Below are 24031 nucleotides of genomic sequence, written 5' to 3'. Positions count from 1 at the left end.
GTGAGTTCTCTCTGTGGATATGAGACGCATCACTTAAATGCTGACCTTCTATCTTCCTGTTAAATGAAAGACCTCAGATAAGTACTTTCTAGAGTAACTTAAAAACTAGGCTGCTATGATTCAACATTCTGCATTTCTATAGGGTTATTTGCCCATATTTGGTTTTTAGAGCTCAAAAATGAATTTTCTTATGCCCCATACTAAAACAGAGCAATCATTGTTTACTTCTATGTAAAATTTTAAATTCAAACTGAATTGCCAATTAATGTCTAAAACAAAAGCATCATCTTCTCATTTAATTGAAATTCCACCATCAATTATCCTATCTATAATCTGGGTTGCCATTATCACAGTCTTTATTATATAAAACCTGAGAAGTCATTTCAATTTTTTTTTAGTTATCAATTCCTGTCAGTTCTTTATTCCATACCAATTATTACATTTTCCCTGCCATTTCTTTCTGTCAGCTCCCATATCTGTTCATGCTTCAAGATACTGTATTATGTTCCATCGATTCTATCTTTATTTATCTACCCAACTATGTTGTAAAATCTGCCCAGCTAAATAAAATATTTGAAATTTTAGTTCTTTTTATAAAATCCAAGATCTGATATTTTCATTTTTCCTTCCTCAGATTCCTTTCTTTAGATATCTTATATTAGATAAAACACAGAAAATGTTAATTTTTAATTTACATTAAAGAAATATAGATGTTTAAAATATTCCAAGAGTAAAATATTGCATACAAAAACATACAACATTTTATATTAACTGATGATACTAATCATATCCTTTTTATTAATGTGTCATCCATGGAAATTACTACAACCCCTGCTGCATACACATTTAAGGTGATTGTTCCAAGATCATTTTCAGAATGAGTGACTCAGCACATTTATAAAATCCACTATATAAAGAAATTAATGTAAATAATTGTTTTATTCAAAAACCATTGAGATCTATTTTTTTACTTAAAAATTTACATTAATGATGTATGCTGAATGAGAACTATTTTTTCAACAGATGCAAAATAATTTAATATAAAACTTATGTTAAAAACATTAAAAAAGGGTCATCTATTTCCTTAATGATGCATTATAGTATTTCAGGTTCTGATATTTATAAGTATGAATAATTAAAATGTTATATTTGCAAGTGGTGGGGATTTTAGAGATAGATGTGACCAAACTGTACACATTATAAGGAGTTACATGTTTTTTCATGTCAATATTTTTACTTGTAAGAGCAGATCTTATTATCTATCCAATACATTACCCCAACAAAGTAATGATATAGAAAACCTTAGCAATCTATATATCATTGAAAATGTTAAATTAATAGCTTTGCATTTTTTGATTAAAAATGCAAAAGGAGTATGAACAAATATTTGTTAAGAACTTACTATGTTCAGAACAACATGCTAGAAAAAATTTGAACGTGATGTGTTAACAAGACCTAACACAGATTGTAACCTCACAAAAATTACTTAAAATTAGAATCATTATGCCCATCTCAACATCTCTAAATTTTTCCATAAACATTGAGAACAGAATTTATTATACTTAGTGATTTTTACAAAGACATGTATTTTCTAATAGATTTACTTTATCTACTCTTTCTTAATAATTTTATATAAGCCTTCTATGCATGTTAAGTTTTTATCCTACATAGCTTGGTTATTTTCAATGCAAATGATTAAGTGACTATTTAAGATTTAGGTTATGCTTATTCAGTCATATTTGAAACCAAAGTGGAATTTTGTTATATACTTATCTTTTAATTATATTAATTTTTCAAAGCTTCTAATAACTGTTTGGCTTACAAAAGCCTCCTGAATATTTTACTCAACCACCTAAAAACAAAACATTATGGTAATATCACATTCAGCCCTGTGGTCATAATTGCTGCACAAACTTACTTTAACAGAAACTTTTTCCCCTTGCTTTCTCTCCACATAGAAAGGAGGCGAATTGCAGAGAAATATAGATTAGTGAATAAATACAATTGCATTGTATGCAGTAGATTTATGTAATAAATCTCCCGGAACTTTTACACAGTGACAAAGGTTAGGAAGTAGAATGGGCCAGAGCAAAACAATGGCTTTTCCTTTTACTAAAGAAAAGTGGGATATATTTGAATTTGTCGGAATATGCCTTATCCCAGCATTAGTAAATCAGAAGGATTCTTTCCCTTTCTTTAATTTTCCAGGTATAAGTTTCAAGGCTTAACAAGCACAATGAAGTGAAATGCACCACAGCAGTTAGAAGTTGTGTGCCACAGAATTGTTTTTGGTGGAAAGTAATAAATGGTGGTCCCATACTTTTTCGTTTTTTGTTGCTTATGAATTTCTCAGCATTTTGTAGGCCCAAAGAGTCTGATTTAATTTTACTGCTCATTTTGTTATTACATGGATATGTGTGTGTGTGTGTTGTGTTCAGAGAATACACATAGACAACAGTTTTAGAGTACAATTAAATTAATAACATCTATTTAGAATAAGCCCTTTTCTTAATTGAGTTAATTACTTCAGTAGATAAATACATTTACCTTTTTGAGAAAACATTGGTGACAGTTTCTGAAAACTATGCCAGTCAAAAAAAAACAAACAAAACATCTTTTCTCTCATAAATTTCTTTAATAATTTTTTATTGTTGAAAGTATTACACATGTCCCCTTATGCCCCCTATTGCCTTCTCCTACCTTCTCCACCCCCATCCCCAAGCCTTCACCACCCTATTGTCTGTGTCTGTCTGTTTGCATATACGCATATGAGTTCATTGGTTGATCTCTTCCTCCCCTGTACCTTCCCCTGCCTCCTTCTGAGGTTTCACAGTCTGTTTAATGTTTCTGGATCTATTTTGTTCATCAGTTTATGTTGTTCATTAGATTCCACATATGAGTGAGAATTTTATCCAGCTAAAAGAATCTAGGGTCACAGTATCTTTTCCTCAGACTTTTAGAAATTTGTGTATATTCTTTTTATCTTTCACTATTGTAGGTGAGAAGTCTGTTTACATCTATTATGTAGTTCTTTTAAGGAAAAACAAGTTCTCTTTCTCTGAAAGTTTTGTAACTCAGAAAGAATCTTACTCACCGGTATACAATTTTAAATATTATCTTCTATAAAAAAGTAAGGTCTTTAAAATAATCTCAGAAAAGCCATTTTCAAATCAGAATTTACTTCAAATTTAAAATTTGAATAAATATTTTGTTTTTTCTGTTAGTAGTCTTTTAGCAAAAAAAAAATACAATTACTTATAAAGTTTCTCCTATTAATATGTTTATATTAATATAATATAAAATATACTAATAAATTCAAGAGGAATAATGAAACTAAAATGTAATGAATAAATAAAATAAGAATTGATGACTTAATCTCCAATAAATTAGAATATAATTTTGGATGATATGGTGAGCACTCATTTTCCTTTAATTGATGTTTATTCAATGGAAGTTGTTCTATTCTAGGTACTGTTAAAACTCTGAAGCAATACTGCAGCACATAAAGCAAGGTTTTTTATCTCAATGTTTAACATTCAATTGGGAAGAGATAGACAATAATTACATTAACAGCACCAGCAGAAAAAAAAGAGGTTTTCGGATAAAAATAAATAATTGGGAGCCGTTAATGTTCTTGAAGAGGAATTTTGTCATATATAGAAATAGCTCATATTTAGAGGTTATATTATTTCTGACACACATGAAGTATAATGGAGGTTTGCTAGAAGGACAACAAATAAAACCTCCTCCAAAATAAAAGTGAGAAACATGTGTTTTTTGTGGATAAAACAATATGCTGATTTTTTAAAAATATATTTTGAGCAGTAAAAACTCTGTAAGCTACCTTAGTTAAAAAAAGAATCAGAAGTACTATAATTCTTTCAAATATGATCTCATTGCCTTTTGTTCAGATTGCCTACAGATAAACATCCTCCTTAAAAATACACTCTGGCTGGATGTGTTAGTATGATTGCAATTATCGTGATTTGGAAAAATATTGCAAAATTCAGGCGACATTAATTCATCCAAACTTAGTCTTTGTTACATGATTTTACTAACATTTTCTGGGGTTGAGTGATGGTGTGGCTGAAATACCTCTGCCCATTATAATTATGATTTCACAGCCTATGCTATGAAAAAGTAATGGGTAAAAACGTAAGTGAAATTATTCTCAAGAAAAAACCATAAGTATAGTAAGTTTTTTTACATCTTTTATAATGTAGCATCTGCATAAATAGATGTGTTTATATTATGTGTTTCAGTTAAAAAATAAATTTAAAGGTCAAAATTTATTTATTTATTTATTTATTTATTTTAATATATTTTATTGAATTTTTTTACAGAGAGGAAGAGAGAGGGATAGAGAGTTAGAAACATCGATGAGAGAGAATCATCAATCAGCTGCCTCTTGCACACCCCCTACTGGGGACGTGCCCGCAACCAAGGTACATGCCCCTGACCGGAATCGAACCCGGGACCTTTCAGTCCGCAGGCCAATGCTCTGTTCACTGAGCAAAACCGGTCCCGGCTAAAGGTCAAAATTTAAAGGTAATAACTTTCCAATTGTTAGCCTGAAGTATAATTTAAAAATAGATGCTTATTTTATTAACTCTTAGAATTATAAGATATTAAGGAGATATCATATCTATTACTAATTAAGGATGGAATTAAGTAGGTATCATATTTATCACTAATTAGGTCTTGACTATTATTTACTTGGAAATGTTAAGTATTTACTAACTGCAAGAGTTTGACTATGAGGCTTGATCAGAAGGACATTGGGACCTCCCACTGCATCGCTGCTGTTATCCAGATAACAGGGACATGAGCATGGCTTCGACCACCTGCCTGCAAACAAAACGGGGCCAATTGGCACGCATACAGTATGGGCATTTTAAAGCTCATCAGGAACGAGCTGGCAAGCAGCAGCAATTTTCCCTGATAAGAATCCCTTGATCTTTCCAGAGGAAATGTCCTTGAACTATACCTAGGAGCTCAAATGGACCACAACCCACTACAATATATCAGGTCTCCATATAATCTTACTACTGTTTAAGTGCAGCATTTTCATTACCTCTAATTTAGTTAATTACACTTTACCTACCTAAAGTCTCATGGCAGTTTTCATTGGATGCAACATTTAATTGCCTTGCTCCAAAGAGGCATTACTGTGAGCTATTAAACTACTACTGTTCTTAGTTTCAGAATGGTTGTTCTTATTCTGGCTTGGAATAGATTCCTGGGTCAGTGTCTTTGAATCCATTTAAGAGAATGGAAAATGTATGTATCCAGTTCAATATAATGTGTCAATTATAATGTATACTAAAATCTTGAAATGTTTTATCTACTATCACATTTTTATTCATTAGTGTAATGCAAATTCCAGTTCAGTATTTTAATCTTAATTTAGAGCTAAGTGTATGGTGTATATATGTGTGAGAAAATAACTGCAATAAGTGAACAAAGACATATAAAATGAGAGTTCACTAATATAATATAAAGCTGAAATTATGTACAATGTATAATAATGGTAATCTGACACAGATATATTTATTACTTGGCAATGACAATTAAGAATTAATTAGACACACTTCATGTAAATGATGGCAATTTTACATTGAATTAGAAACAATTTATTTTTAGAGTCAACATAAAGGAGAAAAATTGAACTAGTATGTAAAAAAACAAAATAGTCAGTTCTAAGATCACTCATAAAACCCATTAACTTAGGCTGACATAGACAAATGGTCTTCTCCACCCCTTAGTGTAGGGGTGTCGAACTCAATCAGAGAAGGGGCCAAAATCTAAAATCCAGCCTAAATCGCGGGCCGAATGGTTTACTGAACAGTCATAAACTGACAATGTCATAAACTGACAGCGGAGTGCAGTGATGACAGCGCAGTGCGGGCCACATTGCAAGGCCTGGCGGGCTGGATTTGGCCCGCGGGGCTTGTGTTTGACACATGTGCGGCTTAGCAGGTCGAGTGTAGGAACATAGAAACGGGGAATGCCTTAATTTTGGAAGTCTTGATCACAAACTGACACTCTGCCTCTTTCTGCGAAGCTCCCACCATACCAAAGAGTTGAATCAGCCACTGTTCCTCTTACCACCACTGACTAGGCACTGCTTTCTTATTGCTTGGGACCCAGGCTTCCATAAACACAGTGAAAAGATGTCAGCTTCAGAAATTAGGGAGTAGGTGGTATTTGGAGTTCAAGAAGCTGCCCTATTAGGTATGACAGGATGAGTAGGGCATCTGTTACAACATTTATGAAACTATAAGACCTCTGATCTTCCAAGCACTAAGAAATCATTGTTTTCTCTGACTCATTTATTTGTATGTTTCATACTTGACAATCTCTGTCATGTACTATCTGTACATAAGTCGCATGTCTTTTTCTAGGTTATAAAGTTTCACAGACCAAGTACTTCCTCATCTGTACTAATCATCAGTGAATCATATTAATAAATAAATGATGTTTACCCATGTAAAACCTAGTTGAGATTATTTAACTATCTTCCAAACCATGGGCTAAATTCTAAGGCTGATATTTATCAATAGACTACTGGTTTGTGAAATGTGTATGACCACCATTTTTTAGAAACCAAGTTTATCTTTACAAATACCACTGGAATCAGAAATTATTGGCATTTTATAAGATATAAAAAGTTTACTCTAAGACTCTTATTTTATTAATACTTTTGTTGGGTAAGTAGGGATAGATATAGCAAAAAGCAAATGAGTTAGGTCAGTAGTGGGCAAACTCATTAGTCAACAGAGCCAAATATCAACAGTACAACGATTGAAATTTCTTTTGAGAGCCAAAATTTTTAAACTTAAAATTCTTCTAACGCCACTTCTTCAAAATAGACTCACCCAGGTTGTGGTATTTTGTGGAAGAGCCACACTCAAGGGGCCAAAGAGCCGCATGTGGCTCACAAGTCGCAGTTTGCCGACCATGGAGTTAGGTCAAATCCCAGTCGTTCCAAAACCAAACCTTTTCCTCTGGCACTCTGCCAAGTATTCTTCTCTTTCGTCCTCTTTGGCTAACTTAGATTTCCTGGGAAACTGACTCTCAGTTGGAGACTGTTATGTAGTAATTATGTTGGAAAGTGCTTTCTGAAAAGGATAAATGGCAAAGAGAGTAATTGAACTGTAAGTCAGTCCTATCAAGGTCTCAGCTTATCCAAAATCCTTATTGAACTGGGATATCTCTTTAGAGTGGTCCTACACTAAAGGAAGAGGAAAGAGATTGTGTACTTCCAATTCGTTCATTCCAATGACAGGTATAGCCTGAGGAAAGGGGATCTTTTTCAGCAGGAAGGTTTCCATCACACAGGAAGGACTCAGCCACCAAACCTCCTTGCAGCTGAAGAAAAGAGTGCCTAGATTCTTTTTTTTTTTTAAATTACTTTATTGATTAAGGTATCACATATTTATCCTCATCACCCCCATTCTAATCCCAAACCCCTCCCCACAAATGCCCCCAACCCCCTGTTGTTCGTGACCACTGGTTAGGCTCATATGCATGCACACAAATCCTTTGGTTGATCTCTCTTCATTATCCCCACCCTCCCCTACCTTCCCTCTGAGGTCCGGCAGTCTAATCGATGCTGTTCTTGTTCATCAGTCTATGTTGTTCATCATTTTCCTAGATTAGTGAGCTCATGTGATACTAGAAATACACTTATTAGAACTGAAAATGAGACAAGCAATAATGGTTATGCTGAGAGGCAAGTGAATCAGTCTGTAGTGAGTTTCTTTCTGGGCCAACAGTTCTTTTGAGTCCCAATTTCTATGTCAAACAGTTCCTTATGTGTACACGTCAGCAATGATATTTCAGTTCTGGATGGTGGACAAATGGTGGTAATGCAGGTCCAACCCTCTCTGGTTTGGTCCTGGGCAACTTGCAGTGACGCACAGCTGCTGTCTGCTAGTATGGCAAGGCATTGTCAGAGTCTTCCATCTCTGGACTGTTTCTCTTCTGTCTTCATGGCTGGAGCACTCCTGTCAATTCCTCTCTGTTGCAGAATTCACATGGTCTCGGAGTTGTTTTCTGAAAATATACAAACATATTCTTGACCAAAAGTTAATAAAGGAATCTTTTCTATAAATTTGACTTGCAATCCTTTTTCATTTTTTGCCAAAAAGATTTTCCTTTGGCTTGTTTTGATACCACGAATGTTTTACATGGGGAATGCCTAGATTCTGAAGCCATGATCTGCTAGAACATACACTGCATGGGTTTCTCACCACCCACGTTAGTCCACCCCGTACCTTCACTTTCACCTCTTCCAGTTTGTTGAAACCTGGGTTTACTGCCGGGAAATTCTGCAGAGAAAAGGGAGCCTTGTCTTTCACCACATCAGGTCTCAAGAACACCTTAAATTGATGATAACAATTATAAAAATCCCTTTGTCTAATAACACCCTTTGTGGGTACTACAGATTATAACTAAGAAATTAAATTTCCTCTTTTAGATACAGAAGATTCTTCACAAACTAGATTTTTTTTTATTTTAAAACTACTAAGTATATTTTTTTCTTTGAATATACACATTGAACAAACTTATAAAAATAAGTAATGAGTCTTAAACCTGTACTGTTTTGCATATCACTGTGGGGAAGGGATCTGGATATTGCAAGAAGGTCTCTAGGATAGCAATGAGACTCGGGAAGGTAGGAGTTACTGACTTTTGTATGAGCAGCTAAGCCAAAATCCTAAAATAACAGAAGCTTATTTGTGTGAAAATTACATTTCTGAAAGCCTAAGTGTTTATTTATATTTATGTAATTAAAAATTCAGAAAGAGAAATTCCAACTCAGTTTTTAGCAAAGTGAAATTGTAGAGAAAAATTACTTATTGAACTAGATAATGACTCCTACTATTAAGCTAGTTCCAGCAGTATGCACATTAAGCTTTTCTACATAAAAGCACAAAGCTAAAGAATGCCACAGATGATTGCTTTTCACAAAATACCAGATAAAAGTGGGTCCAGGAATACCAAGGCATAAATTTAGGCAGTGGCTTCCATACATAGGTGGCCTAGTAACATCATTTCTCGAACTAAACACTGTCATTCGTGGTGAGTTAGGCTGATTGTAATTTGTCTCTTCAACTGGACGAGCTAAATCACATCTTGAGATACATTTTCTCTTGGTTACCTGCACAGTTTCTGTCCATTTCTTTTTCCAAATTTGTTGTGTATCTTTTTTTTTCCCCTTCCCTTCAGCTACTAGGCTAATTTAATCCTGCATATTTTAATGCGGCAGTCAGCACAACTGTGTAATACGAGGTCCCTTAGGTAGACCGATCCTACCCTTTTGTGGGTGTACTCAACCTTGCTTTCTCTTTGGGAGACACGGCCTTTGCTTTCCTATTTCTTGATATCACGTTGAACACCCAAGAGCAAACTTTTAGTCCCAACCATCTGGCTCTTACTGCCTAACAAACAACAAATCACCCTTTTCCTTTGATTCTCTTTTATGGTTAGGATTTTTAAAGTTTGTATATATGGCAATACGTCATGTAGATCTTATCACAATAATATAAATTGTAATACCAAGATATAATCTAAGAATCTACTTAAAATTATTACTGATTTTTACAGTTATATCTTGTATTTAATAATGTTACAAAATGTATTCAACAACTTTAGAAACAAAATTAAAGGAAACTATTTTGTCTTATGTGTGTATGTGTGTGGAGAGTAGCTATTAGCTACACTGTTAAATTTAAAATCTACTGTATATAGATATAATTTCCAGTGTTAAAATTACTCAATTACTTAAGAAACAACTCATTATTAGATTTATATTATCTTGATTTGCTTTTTAAAATAGCCTCAATATAATCAATGTATCAGAGAATCTTACCAGCATTTGTGATAAACAAGATTCCCTTAATATTTATACCCTAATTTTGTTTTCCGATTTTTTCACAGTGGATCAAATATTTTCCTCTAACAATGTGTGGATTATCTGTACATATTTCACCATAAACAAGAGTATTTGTTGCAAACTTCAGAGTGGTCTTTACTTGCACCCATAAATACATCTGCTCTTACCTTAATTGTTTCCTTTTCAGCTACTCTACCATTGCTATACTCTGCTTTTGGATGGGACTCAAGTCCACTGAGTTGTCTCATAGCAATACTATTTGTAATGAACACAACAGCTGGTAGGTTTTGCACTGAAAGGGTCTATGAATACTTTGAGAGGTGTATTCTACTGATTTTCTCTAGTCACAGTATTACAACTCATGATGTTTGAGGTTTCCTGAGGATCATGAAAGAAGAATACCTTTTTCAAGGATAAGTTCACTGGCGATTGTGAGGGTGATTAAGGTATTAATATTTTAATAGCAGGTCTGTTTGGGCACTGACATGTTAGGATAATTAAACTAGTAGTTATTCAAGTACACACACACACACACACACACACACACACACACACACCTGTCTTTGTTAGTGTGAACACTGGCTTGTGTAGTGGATCAGGTGTTCTGTGGTACACAAAGTTACAGCTCCATTCAACTTCTGTAACTTCTTATGTCTACTCAGCATTGCTTTAAGATAAATTGTCTTTTATGCGCTGTGTCCAGGCAGTTAGACTCTTTGCTTCCAGATCCATGTCTCATTCTACTCTGCTCTGTATTGGGACAGAGAGAGTCAGGCAGAAACATAAAAAGTTGGGTTTCACAAGTCCCTTTGTGAGCTGTCTTCTAGCTGGATTCATCCAATGAGACACTTTGACAAGATAATGTATGGCAACAAAATGTATTGCTCATTTTTACCTATTACTACTTACCTTAAATTGTTCAATAGTTGGTTCTTGCTTTGTTTTATGTTTTCCCATTTCTAACGTTTCATTAGAGATCATAACTTCCTATGTACCTCAAATATCATGGAAAGGAAAATCATCCTCACTTTCTTGAATCCCTTAAACTTTTGTCAAAGAATCCAGGCAGTCACATGTTGCATATACTGCGGACAGCCTTAACCTTTGAAGCAAACCAACAAAGAGTGCAGAGTGAGTTTAAGTACCCATGACACTCATTAAAGAGCATTCTGCTTCCAAAGACTGTAAATCTCTTAACAATTAGAGTCTGACTCTTCCATTTGGAACTTCTGGCAGAGGTTCCCATCCAGGTGTCCTGTGACAGGCCTGTCTCTTTCTAGTCCACATTGGAATGGGAACGCGGTACCCGCTCTGTGAACAAAGGTACTGTTTTGTTGCACGAATTCCAGATGGAGAGGAGCCAGCAAGTATGTTTAGATGGTGTTTTTGACTTTCACAGCAGACACCAGAGCAGTTCTTTCAAGGAATAGCTCCAAATGCCACTAAACTGGTTGTAGGCATTTATCCTCACTTAACAGCACACAAAGTATCAGTGTTATAATAGTGATGTACTACGAAACAAGAAAGGTGAATATATCTTTTTAACATTATTTTCCTGAAGATCTGTTCTTTTGGGGAATAAATGTGTATAGAGAAAATATGATCATGCTAAAAAGGCAATTTTTAAATCAATTATTAGAAGATAATGGCATGTTCCTTTTTTATTTTTAATACAAATAAAAATTTGTAGGGCAGTGCCTGACTTTTAATTCCACCTCAGTAGAAATCGACTCACGTACGAATCTGGCTTGTTGATTGAGTTGTTTCATTAACAATATGAAATGAGACAGGGGAAACACTTGGGAAAACAGTGAGGTTTAGAAGCAAAGAGTAAATTCAAAGAGATGATTTGAAGGTTATATGGTAAAAGTTCCATTTCTCCCACTAATTAGGGCTGTTGGGACTATTACAATGTTTAGCTTCTAGGTCAAATTACATTTAGTTGCTTATTCTGTAACCAAGTGAAAAGCTGAAGTTAATAACTCTGTTTCAATACAATTATTTTCCCTTGGAAATCTGTCACTACTTTAATAATTTTCCTCCTTTTTAATTTTATTTTATTTGGGCAAACAGAAAAGCAGATGGTTTAAAATTAAAGTAACTTAAACTACCGTTTTTCTATATTTTAAATTTATAATGTAACCTTACCATGTAAATGCTAATTGTACATTAATGATCTATATATAATTATATATATATATATATAGATAGATAGATAGATATAGATATAGATAGATATAGATATAGATATAGATATAGATATAGATATAGATATAGATATAGATATAGATATAGATATAGATATAGATATGGATATAGATATATAGATATAGATATAGAAATAGATATAGATAGATAGATAGATAGATAGATAGATCAATCTAATATGCAAAGTGTCCCCTTGGGAGTTACAATGGAAGACTGGGAGTTCCATTGCTCACTATGACGTGCATTGACCACCAGGGGGCAGTGCGAAATGAAGGAAGCTCCTGGTTGGCAGAGGGAAGCTGGGAAAGGGAGGTCCCAGCCTGCAGCCAGAAGGCTCCAATCTGCCCTGATTGCAGCCAGGCCTAGAGACCCTACCCATGCATGAATTTCATGCACCAGTACTGTAGTTAATATATAACTAAATTACCAGTCACAAATTCTTCTACATTCAAAAGTTCTTTATTAGACAGAAATAGAGAGCCAAACCCAAAATTGTTTTACCTAACTAGTAACTTTACATTCCAGAGTAGGTACTGTAGCAGAATGGCCTCACTGATTATGATCATTGAATATTATTTTGATTCCACTACATGTGTCTATATTATTTTGATGGAGATTGAACATTCCTGATTTCTTAGTCATTCTATATCTTTTGTTATCTCACACTTTCATGTGTCAGTGAACAGACAGACAGAAGAGGGCATAAAAAATACATAAATATAAAGTTTAACAAGTTATGTTAAAGCAAACGTCCATGAAACAACCTCCTGGGTTAAAATATTGTCAGAATTGCAGATTTTACCTACAGTCCCTGAGAAATCTCAACACTGTCCCCACCTCATGGAAATAATCATACTATACCTCTTTGGTAATCATTTCCTTTAACCATCTAAATTTGCATCCTTATACAATGTAGCTTGGTTTTGTCTTTTGAAAACTTTATAAAATAGAACTGTACAGTAATCTTTGTGTGCTAGTCTTCTTTTCCTCAACACTTATTGATGTGTTTTATATCTTTTTCTATTATATATATATAATATGAATATATTTTCTATATATATATATATAAAAGACTACACTGATATATATATATATATATATATATATATATATATATAAAAGCATGTACATATTATATATATATATTTTCTATTATATATATATAATATGAATAACCTCTGGATGCTTTACTGATTCTGTACATAGATTCATTGACTAGTATATGTATCACAAATATTTTCCTTGCTCTTTCATTTGTGCTGTTTGCTTTATAATATATTTTTGATACACAGGTTTTTATTGAATATCAATGTTTTTATCATACATCAAAAAAGTCCTTGTTAATCTAATAAGGCAATAAAATTAAATAAAATGTACACAGATTGTGAAAGAACTACAGTTAAGTACACTGAGTCTCAAATATTTCAAAAATTGCAAAAGCTTTCTATGCTAATTGACTTTGTGACACTAAGAATGTATTGCATAATTAGCATTTAGCAGAAGTTAATTCAAATTAATTGTACTTTACAGGACTATATAGATACTTCCATGCAGTTCCTAGCACAGGGGACTTGTTAAAAACTAGTTAATAATCAACATGACATGGGGTCTTCTGTCATTTCAGAAGAGATAGAGAGAATACCAATTTGTTAAAAGTAAAATTTGTATTTCAAAATAGCTTCCTTTTTTATCAGTACATTAGGACAATTCAGCTTAGTGAAGCCTGAAAATAAGATTACCTTTGTCAAAATTATGAATTTTATTGCTTGAAGTTTGCAAAGCACTTTACATAAATTATTTCAATGATTCTCATAACTGTTTTATCTATTGTAATTATAACCTAATCTCACCAGATTATTTTATTTAAAAAATTAAAATTTAGATAAACTACTATGAATTTCTCTGCTCATAATTTAAAATTATTTTCAACTGCTAAAATTAAAATAAACTAATTTCTATAAAATTTTTCTGATATATACATATTCTTTATATAAGTAACATATATATAATCTTACCTAATAGGCTTGATCCAATAACCAGTCAAGTCAAATTTAGAAAGAAAAAAAAACACAAAACACTAAAATTATACTTTCAAAAATAATTGTTTTTACTCAACTAAGAGTACCTGAGAAATAACCTTTGCATTAGTGTCACTTGTATACACTGTGCATACAAAAGTCTGAGCAAAGCTTTCTATTAATAAAACTGTTTTGTACTTCTTTAATAAAACAAGAAATCATATTTATTGAGCATTATTTATATGTCAAATGTTAACTTCAGGAGCATTAACTTATTTCTTCCTAACAACAAAATTCACTAATTCATGTTAGTAGTCTGCTGGTTTGTGGTTAAATGAAAATATCATAATGGATAATTTTTCACGGTGTTACCATCATAATACTTACAGTGACTAGAGGCCTAGTGCACAAATTTGCGTGCACCAGTGGGGTCCCTTGGCCTGGCCTGCAGGATGGGGCTGAAACTGGCTCTCCAACATCCCCCAAGGTATCCTGGGTTGCAAGAGGATACAGGCCATATGCTAATGATATGCTGCAAGAAGATACAGGCCATGTGCTAATGATATGCTACCTATCATTATAATCCAGGACCCCTTGGGGGATGTTGGAGAGCCAGTTTCAGCCCGATCCTGCAGGCCAGGCTGAGGGACCCCACTAGTGCACAATCAGAGCTGGGAAAGGAATGGGAAGTTGGCCAGTGGGGAGGGACCACGGGAAGGCTCCTGATCAGCCAGAACCCAGCAGCAAGCTAACCTACCAGTCAGAGTGTCTGCCCCCTGGTGGTCAGTGCACATCATAGCAAACAGTTGAGTGGCCTTAGCATATCATTAGCATATTATGCTTTGATTGGTTGAAAGGACAACCAGACACTTAGTAAATTAAGCTTTTATTATATAGGGTGATTATATGCCTTTATCATTAAAATATTAGTATTTTATTTACTGCTTACTCCAAGATTGACAATACACTGAATAATTTGAATATACCTTATACTGAGAAGTGTTAATAATTTGAATATATCCTATACTGAGAAGAAAGATGTTTGCAAATATAAAGTACTTTTCATGTAATGCTACTGAATTTGTTTCTTAAGACAATTTGCAAACTAAGTTAGAGATTAACTATTGATTATTTTTATTTATTTTTATGTTTTGTGAACTATTAATCCTACCCAAAGCCATACTATTAAGACAGGTGCTTGTATAAAAAAAGAAAAGAGGTTTATTCAAATTGCCAGCAATTCAAGAAGATGGGTAGTCATATCTTCAGAGAAACTGATCTTAAGATCTCTGTGCAGGTGCAGGCTTTTATAAGGATAGAGAAGTAAAACAACAACAAAAATCAGGGGAGAGGCTGTGGACATGCAGGCAGTGTCCTTGTTGCTCCCAATGTGGATTCTCATGGTCAGTGTCCTTGAGTTGGCCATCTGGTTGAATTCCCATGTCGGGATGGTTAGTATTAGCCAGGGTCTTGAAAGTCATGCTGCTCCTTAGGTTCACTCACACAAGAATTGAAATTGCTTACTCTAGTAAGATACACATAGAAAAGAAACTTTCAACCTGTAAAATCTACCTTCAAGAGAACAATCCTATCTAATAAAGAGATAATATGCAAATTGACCATCACTCCAACACATAAGATGGCTGCCCCCATCTGGTCAAATATGGCCACCCCTATGTGGACACAATATGGCCACCACAAGATGGCCAGCAGGGGAGGGTGATCAGGCCTGCAGGGGAGGGCAGTTAGGGGCTATGGGGCTGTCAGGGGAGCAGTTAGGCATTAATCAGGCTGGCAGGGGAGTGGTTAGGGGATGATTAGACTGGAAGGCAGAAGCAGTTACAGCCAATCAAACAGGCAGGCAGGTGAGCAGTTGGGAGCCAGCAGTTCTAAATTATGAGAAGGATGTCCAACTGCCTACTGGGATCAGGCTTAACTGAACAGTCGGACATCCCTTTGAGGGGTCCTAGATTGGAGGGGGTGCAGGCTGGCCTGAGGGACATACACCATCCCTAGTTCCCCCACCACCTGTGCATGAATTTCATGTACCAGGACTCTAGTATTTATATAAGTACTAGAGGCCTAGTGCACAAATTTATGCACCAGTGGGGTCCCTCAGCCTGGCCTGCAGGATTGGGCTAAAACTGGCTCTCTAACATCCTCTGAGGGGTCCTGAGTTGTAAGAGGATGCAGCCCAGGCTAAGGGACCCCACTGCTGCATAATTGCAGTTGGGGAGGGACACTGGAGGTTGGCCAGCCAGGGAAGGACTGCAGAAGGTCTCCAGGGTATGTCTGACCCATCTCACTCAGTCCCGATCAGTCAGACCCCAGCAGCAAGCTAACTTACTGGTCAGAGTGTCAGCCCCATCGTGGTCAATGCACGTCAATCCGTGTTTCTCCGAAAATAAGACATCCTCCGAAAATAAGACCTACTTACAGGTTTCCTTCTGAGTGAAATATAAGGCATCCCCCTGAAAATAAGGCCCCCCCCTAGGCTAAACATGAGAGATTTGGTCCACTGATTCTAAAAGAAATGGAGTCACAAGAAAGTCACCAGAAAATTCAGGAATTGGATTGTTATGATGATGTTCCAGAAGATGATGACATGATTGTCATTGAATAAATGAGTAAATTCTTGATACTGTAGGATTCACAGTTTGTCTGGTTTAAGTTGACAACTACCGTACTACCGCACTGTATACAGGTAATAAATTTCCTTTATTTTCATTTAACAATAAATGTGTACCGTATTCCTCTTCATGGAAAAATAAGACATCCCCTGAAAATAAGACCTAGCGCATCTTTGGGAGCAAAACTTAATATAAGACACTGTCTTATTTTTGGGGAAACAGGGTAGCGAGCAGTTGAATGACCTTAGCATATCATTAGCATATTACACTTTATTGGTTGAACGGCTGACCGGACACTTAGCATATTAGGCTTTTATTACATAGGATAGTGTATTCAATCCCTGCTACACTAATTCTGTAAATAATCTAACAATTAGCAAAGCTCTAGATCTTTTAAAGATATAGGTGTTGGAGATTAGAATATGCCATCTTAAAATATGCCATTTTAGCATAAGGATTATTTTTAACTGAAGACAATTAAGAAACAGCTGACACCAAAGAGAGCTCTCTGCCCTCTCCTCATTTACCCCCATTTACCTAAAAACATGACACTTAACATCCCAGAGGTTCCCGAGAGGAATCTACACAACTGTATTAAAACACTCTTATCGCCGAAACCAGTTTGGCTCAGTGGTAGAGCGTCGGTCTGCAGACTGAAAGGTTCCAGGTTTGATTCCGGTCAGGGGCATGTGGTCAGGGGCATGTACCTTGGTTGCAGGCACATCCCCGGTAGGGGGGTGTGCAAGAGGCAGCTGGTCGATGTTTCTCTCTCATTGACATTTCTAGCTCTCTATCTCTCTCCCTTCCTCTCTGTAAAAAAATCAATAAAATATATTAAAAAAAAAAAACAAAAACCACTCTTATCTACCATTAGTTCTTTCCCCACTTCATATTTACCTTTCCAGTTTTCCACTTCTGAAAACCTAAATCCCAAAGCATTCTGTGAACAATAAACATGAAGTCCTTTAACAAATAAAATGTTTAACTGTATTTCAACCAGATTTATCCAAAATTATTTGGGATGGCAGGTGTCTTTCAAGGATTTATTTTTCACTGGAATATTTGAGATATATAGAAATTTTCAAAGAATTCTTTTAGCATTAATAGGAATCCCCTGTTTCAGTTTCATATAATTATCAAATAAGCATAACATGGAACTTTAGAACTAAGCACATATATATTATGAAATTTTAAGTACATAGGACACAGAGAACATATGTTTGATTCTTAGCCACAAATTCCAACAGATTACATACTATTGGCCACTATATAAGCAATAGTAGCAAAATATAGTCAAATACTAATGCTTTTTACTTAGTTATTCTATGAAACAAAGTAAAATTGAAAATATAAAATATGTTGACAAAGAAAATCTAAAATCAGTAACAGTAAAAAAGAAAAAGAAAAGATGAAAGAAAGAATCCCAAGACCTTGCTAAATATTTTGAAAATCAACCAGCATTCACCATGAGTTTTACTTCTTTGTCAAAGGGAACAATAACACATTACAGTGATATTTCAGGCTGCTTGGCTTTTGCATAATGTATGGCATAGTGGAATTCATTAGTGTGCATTCTTTGCTCATGAATGGGACAGTTTCCCATTGTGTAGTGGTATAAAGGAATCCTGAACAACTGGAAATAAAGAATAAAGAAAAAAACAAATGGATTTATATGAAATATTTATCAAAAGAATACCATAAAAATTATGTTTCAACTTTTAAAATATCTATGAGTTGAGCTTTGTTTTCAGCCAATATAGGACATGTCTGATACAGTAATCCTGATCATCAACTCAAAATTGTTATTATTTTTTAATATATTGTGTTGCTTTTTTACAGAGAGGAATAGAGAGTTAGAAACATCGATGAGAGAGAAACATTCATCAGCTGCCTCCTGCATACTCCCTACTGGGTACGTGCCTTCAACCAAGGTACATGCCCTTGACCAAAATTAAACCTGGGACCCTTGAGTGCTCAGGCCAACGCTCTAGCCACTGAGTCAAACTGGTTAGGGCAACTTAAAATTATTTTAATGTATCTTTATTACCAGTGAACAGAGAATTCATTTTTAATGATATAAAATTAAGGATAATTTCTGTCAAAATGTTTTTCAATTATGAACAATGAATTAAGACTCTAAAGTTAACTCTACAAATATGGAAACTTGATATTTAAAATGTCTAATGTTAAGGTGTGATTAGTTCTCTAATTTGTACATTTCATTGTGATAGGTCATAAAAGCAGAGAATTGATTTTTGGGTCACATAGGTATTTTAGTCAAATTTGATGATCACCTTAAACAGATTTCCCATTAGGCTTGGAGTAGTGTTTAATGTTATATATTGCTAATGTAGCTCTGTTCCTATATTGTCATTTGTACTTACAAATTCAAGGTTTTGAATTCATATGAAATCCCAAGAGAAAATTTTATCTGCAACATTCCTCCCACAAGTTGTACTTATTTTCCCATTAATATTAACAACCATTACCAGGTAATAAAAACAATCACTCATTCATTATTTTGTCCTAAAATCAATATGGTGTAATATAAATGTTGATAATTTTAAATGATATATCTGTTAGTTTTTTCATTCTACTTTGAATACGAATAGTTTTTACCAAACCACTTGTTGATTCTACATAGCATTGTGAAAAATACAAATCTAAAATTCAGTGAAATAAAAATGCTTTTTAAAATATTTTTGACTTAGTTCACACTGCATTTTAAAATGTTTTTCCTGAAAGCAAGATCTTTACTCTTTTTTCTTTTTTCTTTACTGACATATAGTAATGTTTGTTTCCTCTTGAGAAAATATATTTTATTACTATAAATTGAATTTATGATATAAAGTTTTCATGACTCATAAATTCAATAATTCCTAAAACATAATAAATATTACTCAGCTAATTATTAAAGTAATTTTAAATGATTGATTTTATAAATTCTAACTCAATGTGATTTAAATTACAACAACAAATGAGTATTAAGGCAAGTCAACTATGGAACAGCAGAAACTTAATTCTTTTCTTATTTTGGAAGATAAAAAGTTACTTTTAAGTTTAACTGCAATTACTCATAAGTAGGTATAAAATTGTAACAGGATCACATTAAATTAAAAATTCATGGCTAAAGCATCTTAGAAGTGCAAGGACTTTGAAAAGGAAGTTAATGGAAGACACAAAGTGCTATAAAAATAAAGTATGGACATGACACTAAGGCAAAGATATTCAACCATTTTTTATCTCATGGAAGATATAAACTAAAATTCTGTGGTACACCAAAAATGGGCTGTATATTTTTGCCAATCTGACAAATATGATAGGTATAATTTTTATTGATTTACAAAAAAAAGAAAAATGAGAGAGAGAAAGAGAGAGAGAGAGAGAGAGAGAGAGAGAGAGAGAGAGAGAGAGAGAGAGAGAGAGAGAAATTACCTAAACTTTTTGCTCCAAAATGATTATACTTGTATATAAGATTTCTGGTACCAAAAATTAACCAACAAGACAGAACAACCTTATTATGTGTTATGACCAGTAATATGGAACCCTATTATATGACCTATATATTTATGGTTTAAGGCAGAGCATTTACACCAGAGACTATTGTTGGTTGGCTGTTGTCATATTTTTATTTGCCAATCTAAGGGAAAAGAGGTCAGAGCCCCATAACTAAATAATCAGATATTGCATGTTTTTAAAATTCTTGTGGCACATCAGTGTGCCTGCTTTGACACATCAATTGAAAATCGCTGCCCTAAAGGTATGCAGATTTTAGAATTGGAAAGAACAAAGAGATGATTCAATCTTAGGCTATGTAACATAAAGAAGTGATGTTCAAATTCATATATTACAATTCCAGGTCCTTTCCCCTTTTGAGTGATGACTGCATTCTGCCATAGTAAGATGAGTTTGAAATCAGTATTTTAATTCCACCTACTAGGGTAGAGTATTTGTAGTGAATGTAAACTTAGAACAAAATATAGCAGAATCAGCCTGCACATCAAATTTTTATGACACTTTCTGCTCATTTTAACCACCTCATTCAACTTTTAGAACATTTTAAACATCCACAATGATAATGTTGTCCAAAATATTCTCAAGTACTTATCTCTCCATTATCAGTTAAATAAATGATCCTTATATACAAACCTTCATTTCTCCATGTCACTGCCAGATACAAGTTCCCTCGATCAATTAAAGTTTGATATCCAGATCATATTCTTCCCCTCTACTCTGTATTGTTGAACATTTATTTGTTTTGAACATTTATTCAACAATTGAGCTTTGGTATTCCTCAACCCTGGTCATCTTCTAAGTCTCATTTCAGCCACACACTTGCATGCACATATCATAGACATTATTACTTCTTGGAAATTAAAAAAAAACTTTTATAATAAATGTAGACTTCCAATTCTCTGATTAAAAAAAAAAAATCCTGCACTCCTTGATTGCTCATTCAATCAGCAGTATCAGGAGCAAGATCTGTTAACATGTGAGTGCCTCCAAAGTCTTCCCTTCCCAATCCACATCTCTCGCCCATAAGGTAATTTTACTTTGCCTGCCTGAGACTGGTGAAGGCTTGAGGACTTGGTGAAAATGCTGATTAGAACCAACTTTATTTTAAATGTCTGTTCCCTGTTGTGGTAGATGATGTGCCTGTCCTCAGTTATTTAGTTCTCATTCCCTTTGAAAATAGTATATACCTCTCTCTATTACCATGTGATTTATAATGTTTTGCTATGAGAGGAGTATTCTTCCCATCCCACTCTCAGATTTAGCTATGGTTCTTGCCCAGGGTAATGCAATGTGAATACAGATTCTGAGCAGAAGGCTTAACTATCTTTACATGTTTCCATCCGTGTTCTTGCCAAAAGAACAATGTGCTCCAGTTTGAGGTTGCTCCTCAGTTTGGGTCCTAGAATGAAAAGATAAATGGAGCAGAGCTGTAAAGGTAGCAAGAAATAAATCATTATTGCAGTAAGCGAGGCAGGAAATGCATAGAGGTCACCGAGAAACTGCAGTGCTAATCAGGACGGTCAGAGAGAATTAGGCTCTTTTGGCATATGAGATGTCCCAAAGCAGAATGAGGGAGGACCAAATACAGAGGAGAAAATAAAGCATTAAAAGCATTTTAAAATGTGGTGCTGAGAGTTTTACAGGATGATTTACAAGGCAGGTGAATGAATGGGGATTTTTAATATTTGTTTTGATTGCTGAATAGTGTTATTGAAATGAGAGACCATGAACAGTTTAAATAATGTACCCCAGGTTTCTATTGTGAGTATATAGTAAAAACAGCAAACATTTACTGAGTGTCCATCGCTTTGAAATTAGAAATTAATGTAATGCTTGCAGAATTTGCTCTAATGTAGCACCAACAGGAAAATGAAGTTTAGTGAAAACTTGTCCAAGAAAACGTTCTAAGAAGCAGCACTTTTTCAATTTGAACTCAGGCCTGTTTCCTTAATTCTCTTCAACCTTCAATAGTTCCTCCTCTGAAAAGCACCATATCCTCCACCTTTCCTCCCATTATTTGAAGTTGGCTTCCATGACCGAGTAGTTAATTCCCTCATTTTCCTTCAATCTCTCTGGGTCCTCATTCTCGTTCTCTTTGGAAGGTTTCTCTTGCTTTGTATGATCTTTAAATTTTGTCATATTTAAAAGCTCTAGCTTATGCAAGCTCTCTCATTCTAGACATTCTACTATGTAGTAACACTGTCACTCATGCTATATCTCTAGCCCAGCCCTAAACCTGTGATTTATCCCTCCAGAATCAGCACATTACATGAAAACATACATTCAACCTATTTCCCCAACTAAAAATCTAAAAAAGCATACATTATTTTTATATATTATCAGTTAAAACTATTTAACCATTTACCAGATTTTACTGGTTCAACCTCTTTAATATCTCTTGCATTCAATTCCATGGCAATCGCCATACATAGACAAAAATGATTGCTGATTACTGTTCTGCTTCTATATGTTCTCCTCTATAGTCTATTCTTTACAATAAAACCAGATCAATTATTGTTTGATTAATAGATTGTTATTTTTATTTTATTTTATACTTCACTGAGATAAAAATTGACAAAATGTTGTATAAATGTAAAGTGAATGATGTGTTCGCTTGACACATTTATATATTTCCATATGATTTCTACAGCAGTTTAAACACATATAACATTTCATATAATATCATAACATTTTTGTACTGAGAACTTTTAAAATCTAGTCTCCTAGAAAAATTGAAATGTGTAATACAATCTTGTTGACTATAATCACTATGTTGTGCATTAGATATCCTAGATTTATTTATCTGTAGTTGCAAGTTTGTACTATTGACTTCTCTCCAATTTCTCTACCCTCAAGCCCTGGTAGCACCATTCTACACTTTTTTTTTTAAAATATATTTTATTGATTTTCTACAGAGTAGAAGAGAGAGGAATAGAGAGTTAGAAACATCGACGAGAGTGAATCATCAATCAGCTGCCTCTTGCACACCCCCTTACTAGAGAGTTAGAAATATTGATGTGAGAGAATCATCAATCTGCTACCTCTTGCACACCCCCTACTGAGGATGTGCCCACAACCAAGGTACATGTCCTTGACCAGAATGGAACCTGGGACCTTTCAGTCTGCAGGCCAACACTATCCACTAAGCCAAACCTGTTTTGGCCCATTCTACTCTTTGTTTTTGCAAGTTCAGTTTTATTTAAGATGCCACATATAAATGATATCATGCAGTTTTTATCATACTCTGTCTGACTTAATGTCTAATGTCTGCCAAACAACCTTCTGTATGTCGCTGCAGTGGTAGGGGCCAAAGCAGAGGCTGTTAGGGGTGATCAGGCAGGCAAGCAGAGTAGTTAGGGGCAATCAGGCAGGCAGGCAAGTAGTTAGAAGCCAGCTATCCTGGATTGTAAGAAGGATGTCTGACTGCCAGTTTAGGGTAAATCTCGCAGGGATCCTTGCAGGATAGGGCCTAAATTGCCGGCTGTCGAACATCCCCCAAGGGATCCTGGATTGCAAGAGAGTGAAGGCTGACTGAAGGCACCACCCCACTCCCAACCCGTGCATGAATTTTGTGCAGTGGGCCTTTAGTATTAATATAAATATAAGTACTACACACACAACTCCTACTTGTGAGATATCAAAATGTTCTAAAATAAGAGCTTGCAACATTATTGAGATAGAGATAACTGAATCTTTAGAAAATAAGCAAAAAACAAAGAGAAAAAAGATCACTATATAGGGATAAAAAAGGGAACCAG

General features: G+C 34.5%; 1 long non-coding RNA gene across 1 annotated transcript in view; it reads left to right on the top strand.

Annotated features, from left to right (window-relative positions):
• Positions 1 to 23650, top strand: part of LOC311625855 — a 956586-nt gene extending 932936 nt beyond the window's left edge. Inside the window, exon 3 of the long non-coding RNA XR_014795571.1 lies at positions 23614 to 23650. This is a non-coding gene — a long non-coding RNA (uncharacterized lncRNA). The remainder of the gene's footprint in view (positions 1 to 23613) is intronic.
• Positions 23651 to 24031: the final 381 nt, after the last annotated feature.

The sequence above is a fragment of the Pipistrellus hanaki genome (genome assembly GCF_964339955.1).
Source record: "Pipistrellus hanaki genome assembly, chromosome: 1".
Lineage (NCBI taxonomy): Eukaryota > Metazoa > Chordata > Mammalia > Chiroptera > Vespertilionidae > Pipistrellus > Pipistrellus hanaki.
The sequence above is the reverse complement of the archived record's forward strand: the minus strand, read 5'-3'. Positions and strand labels throughout refer to the sequence as shown.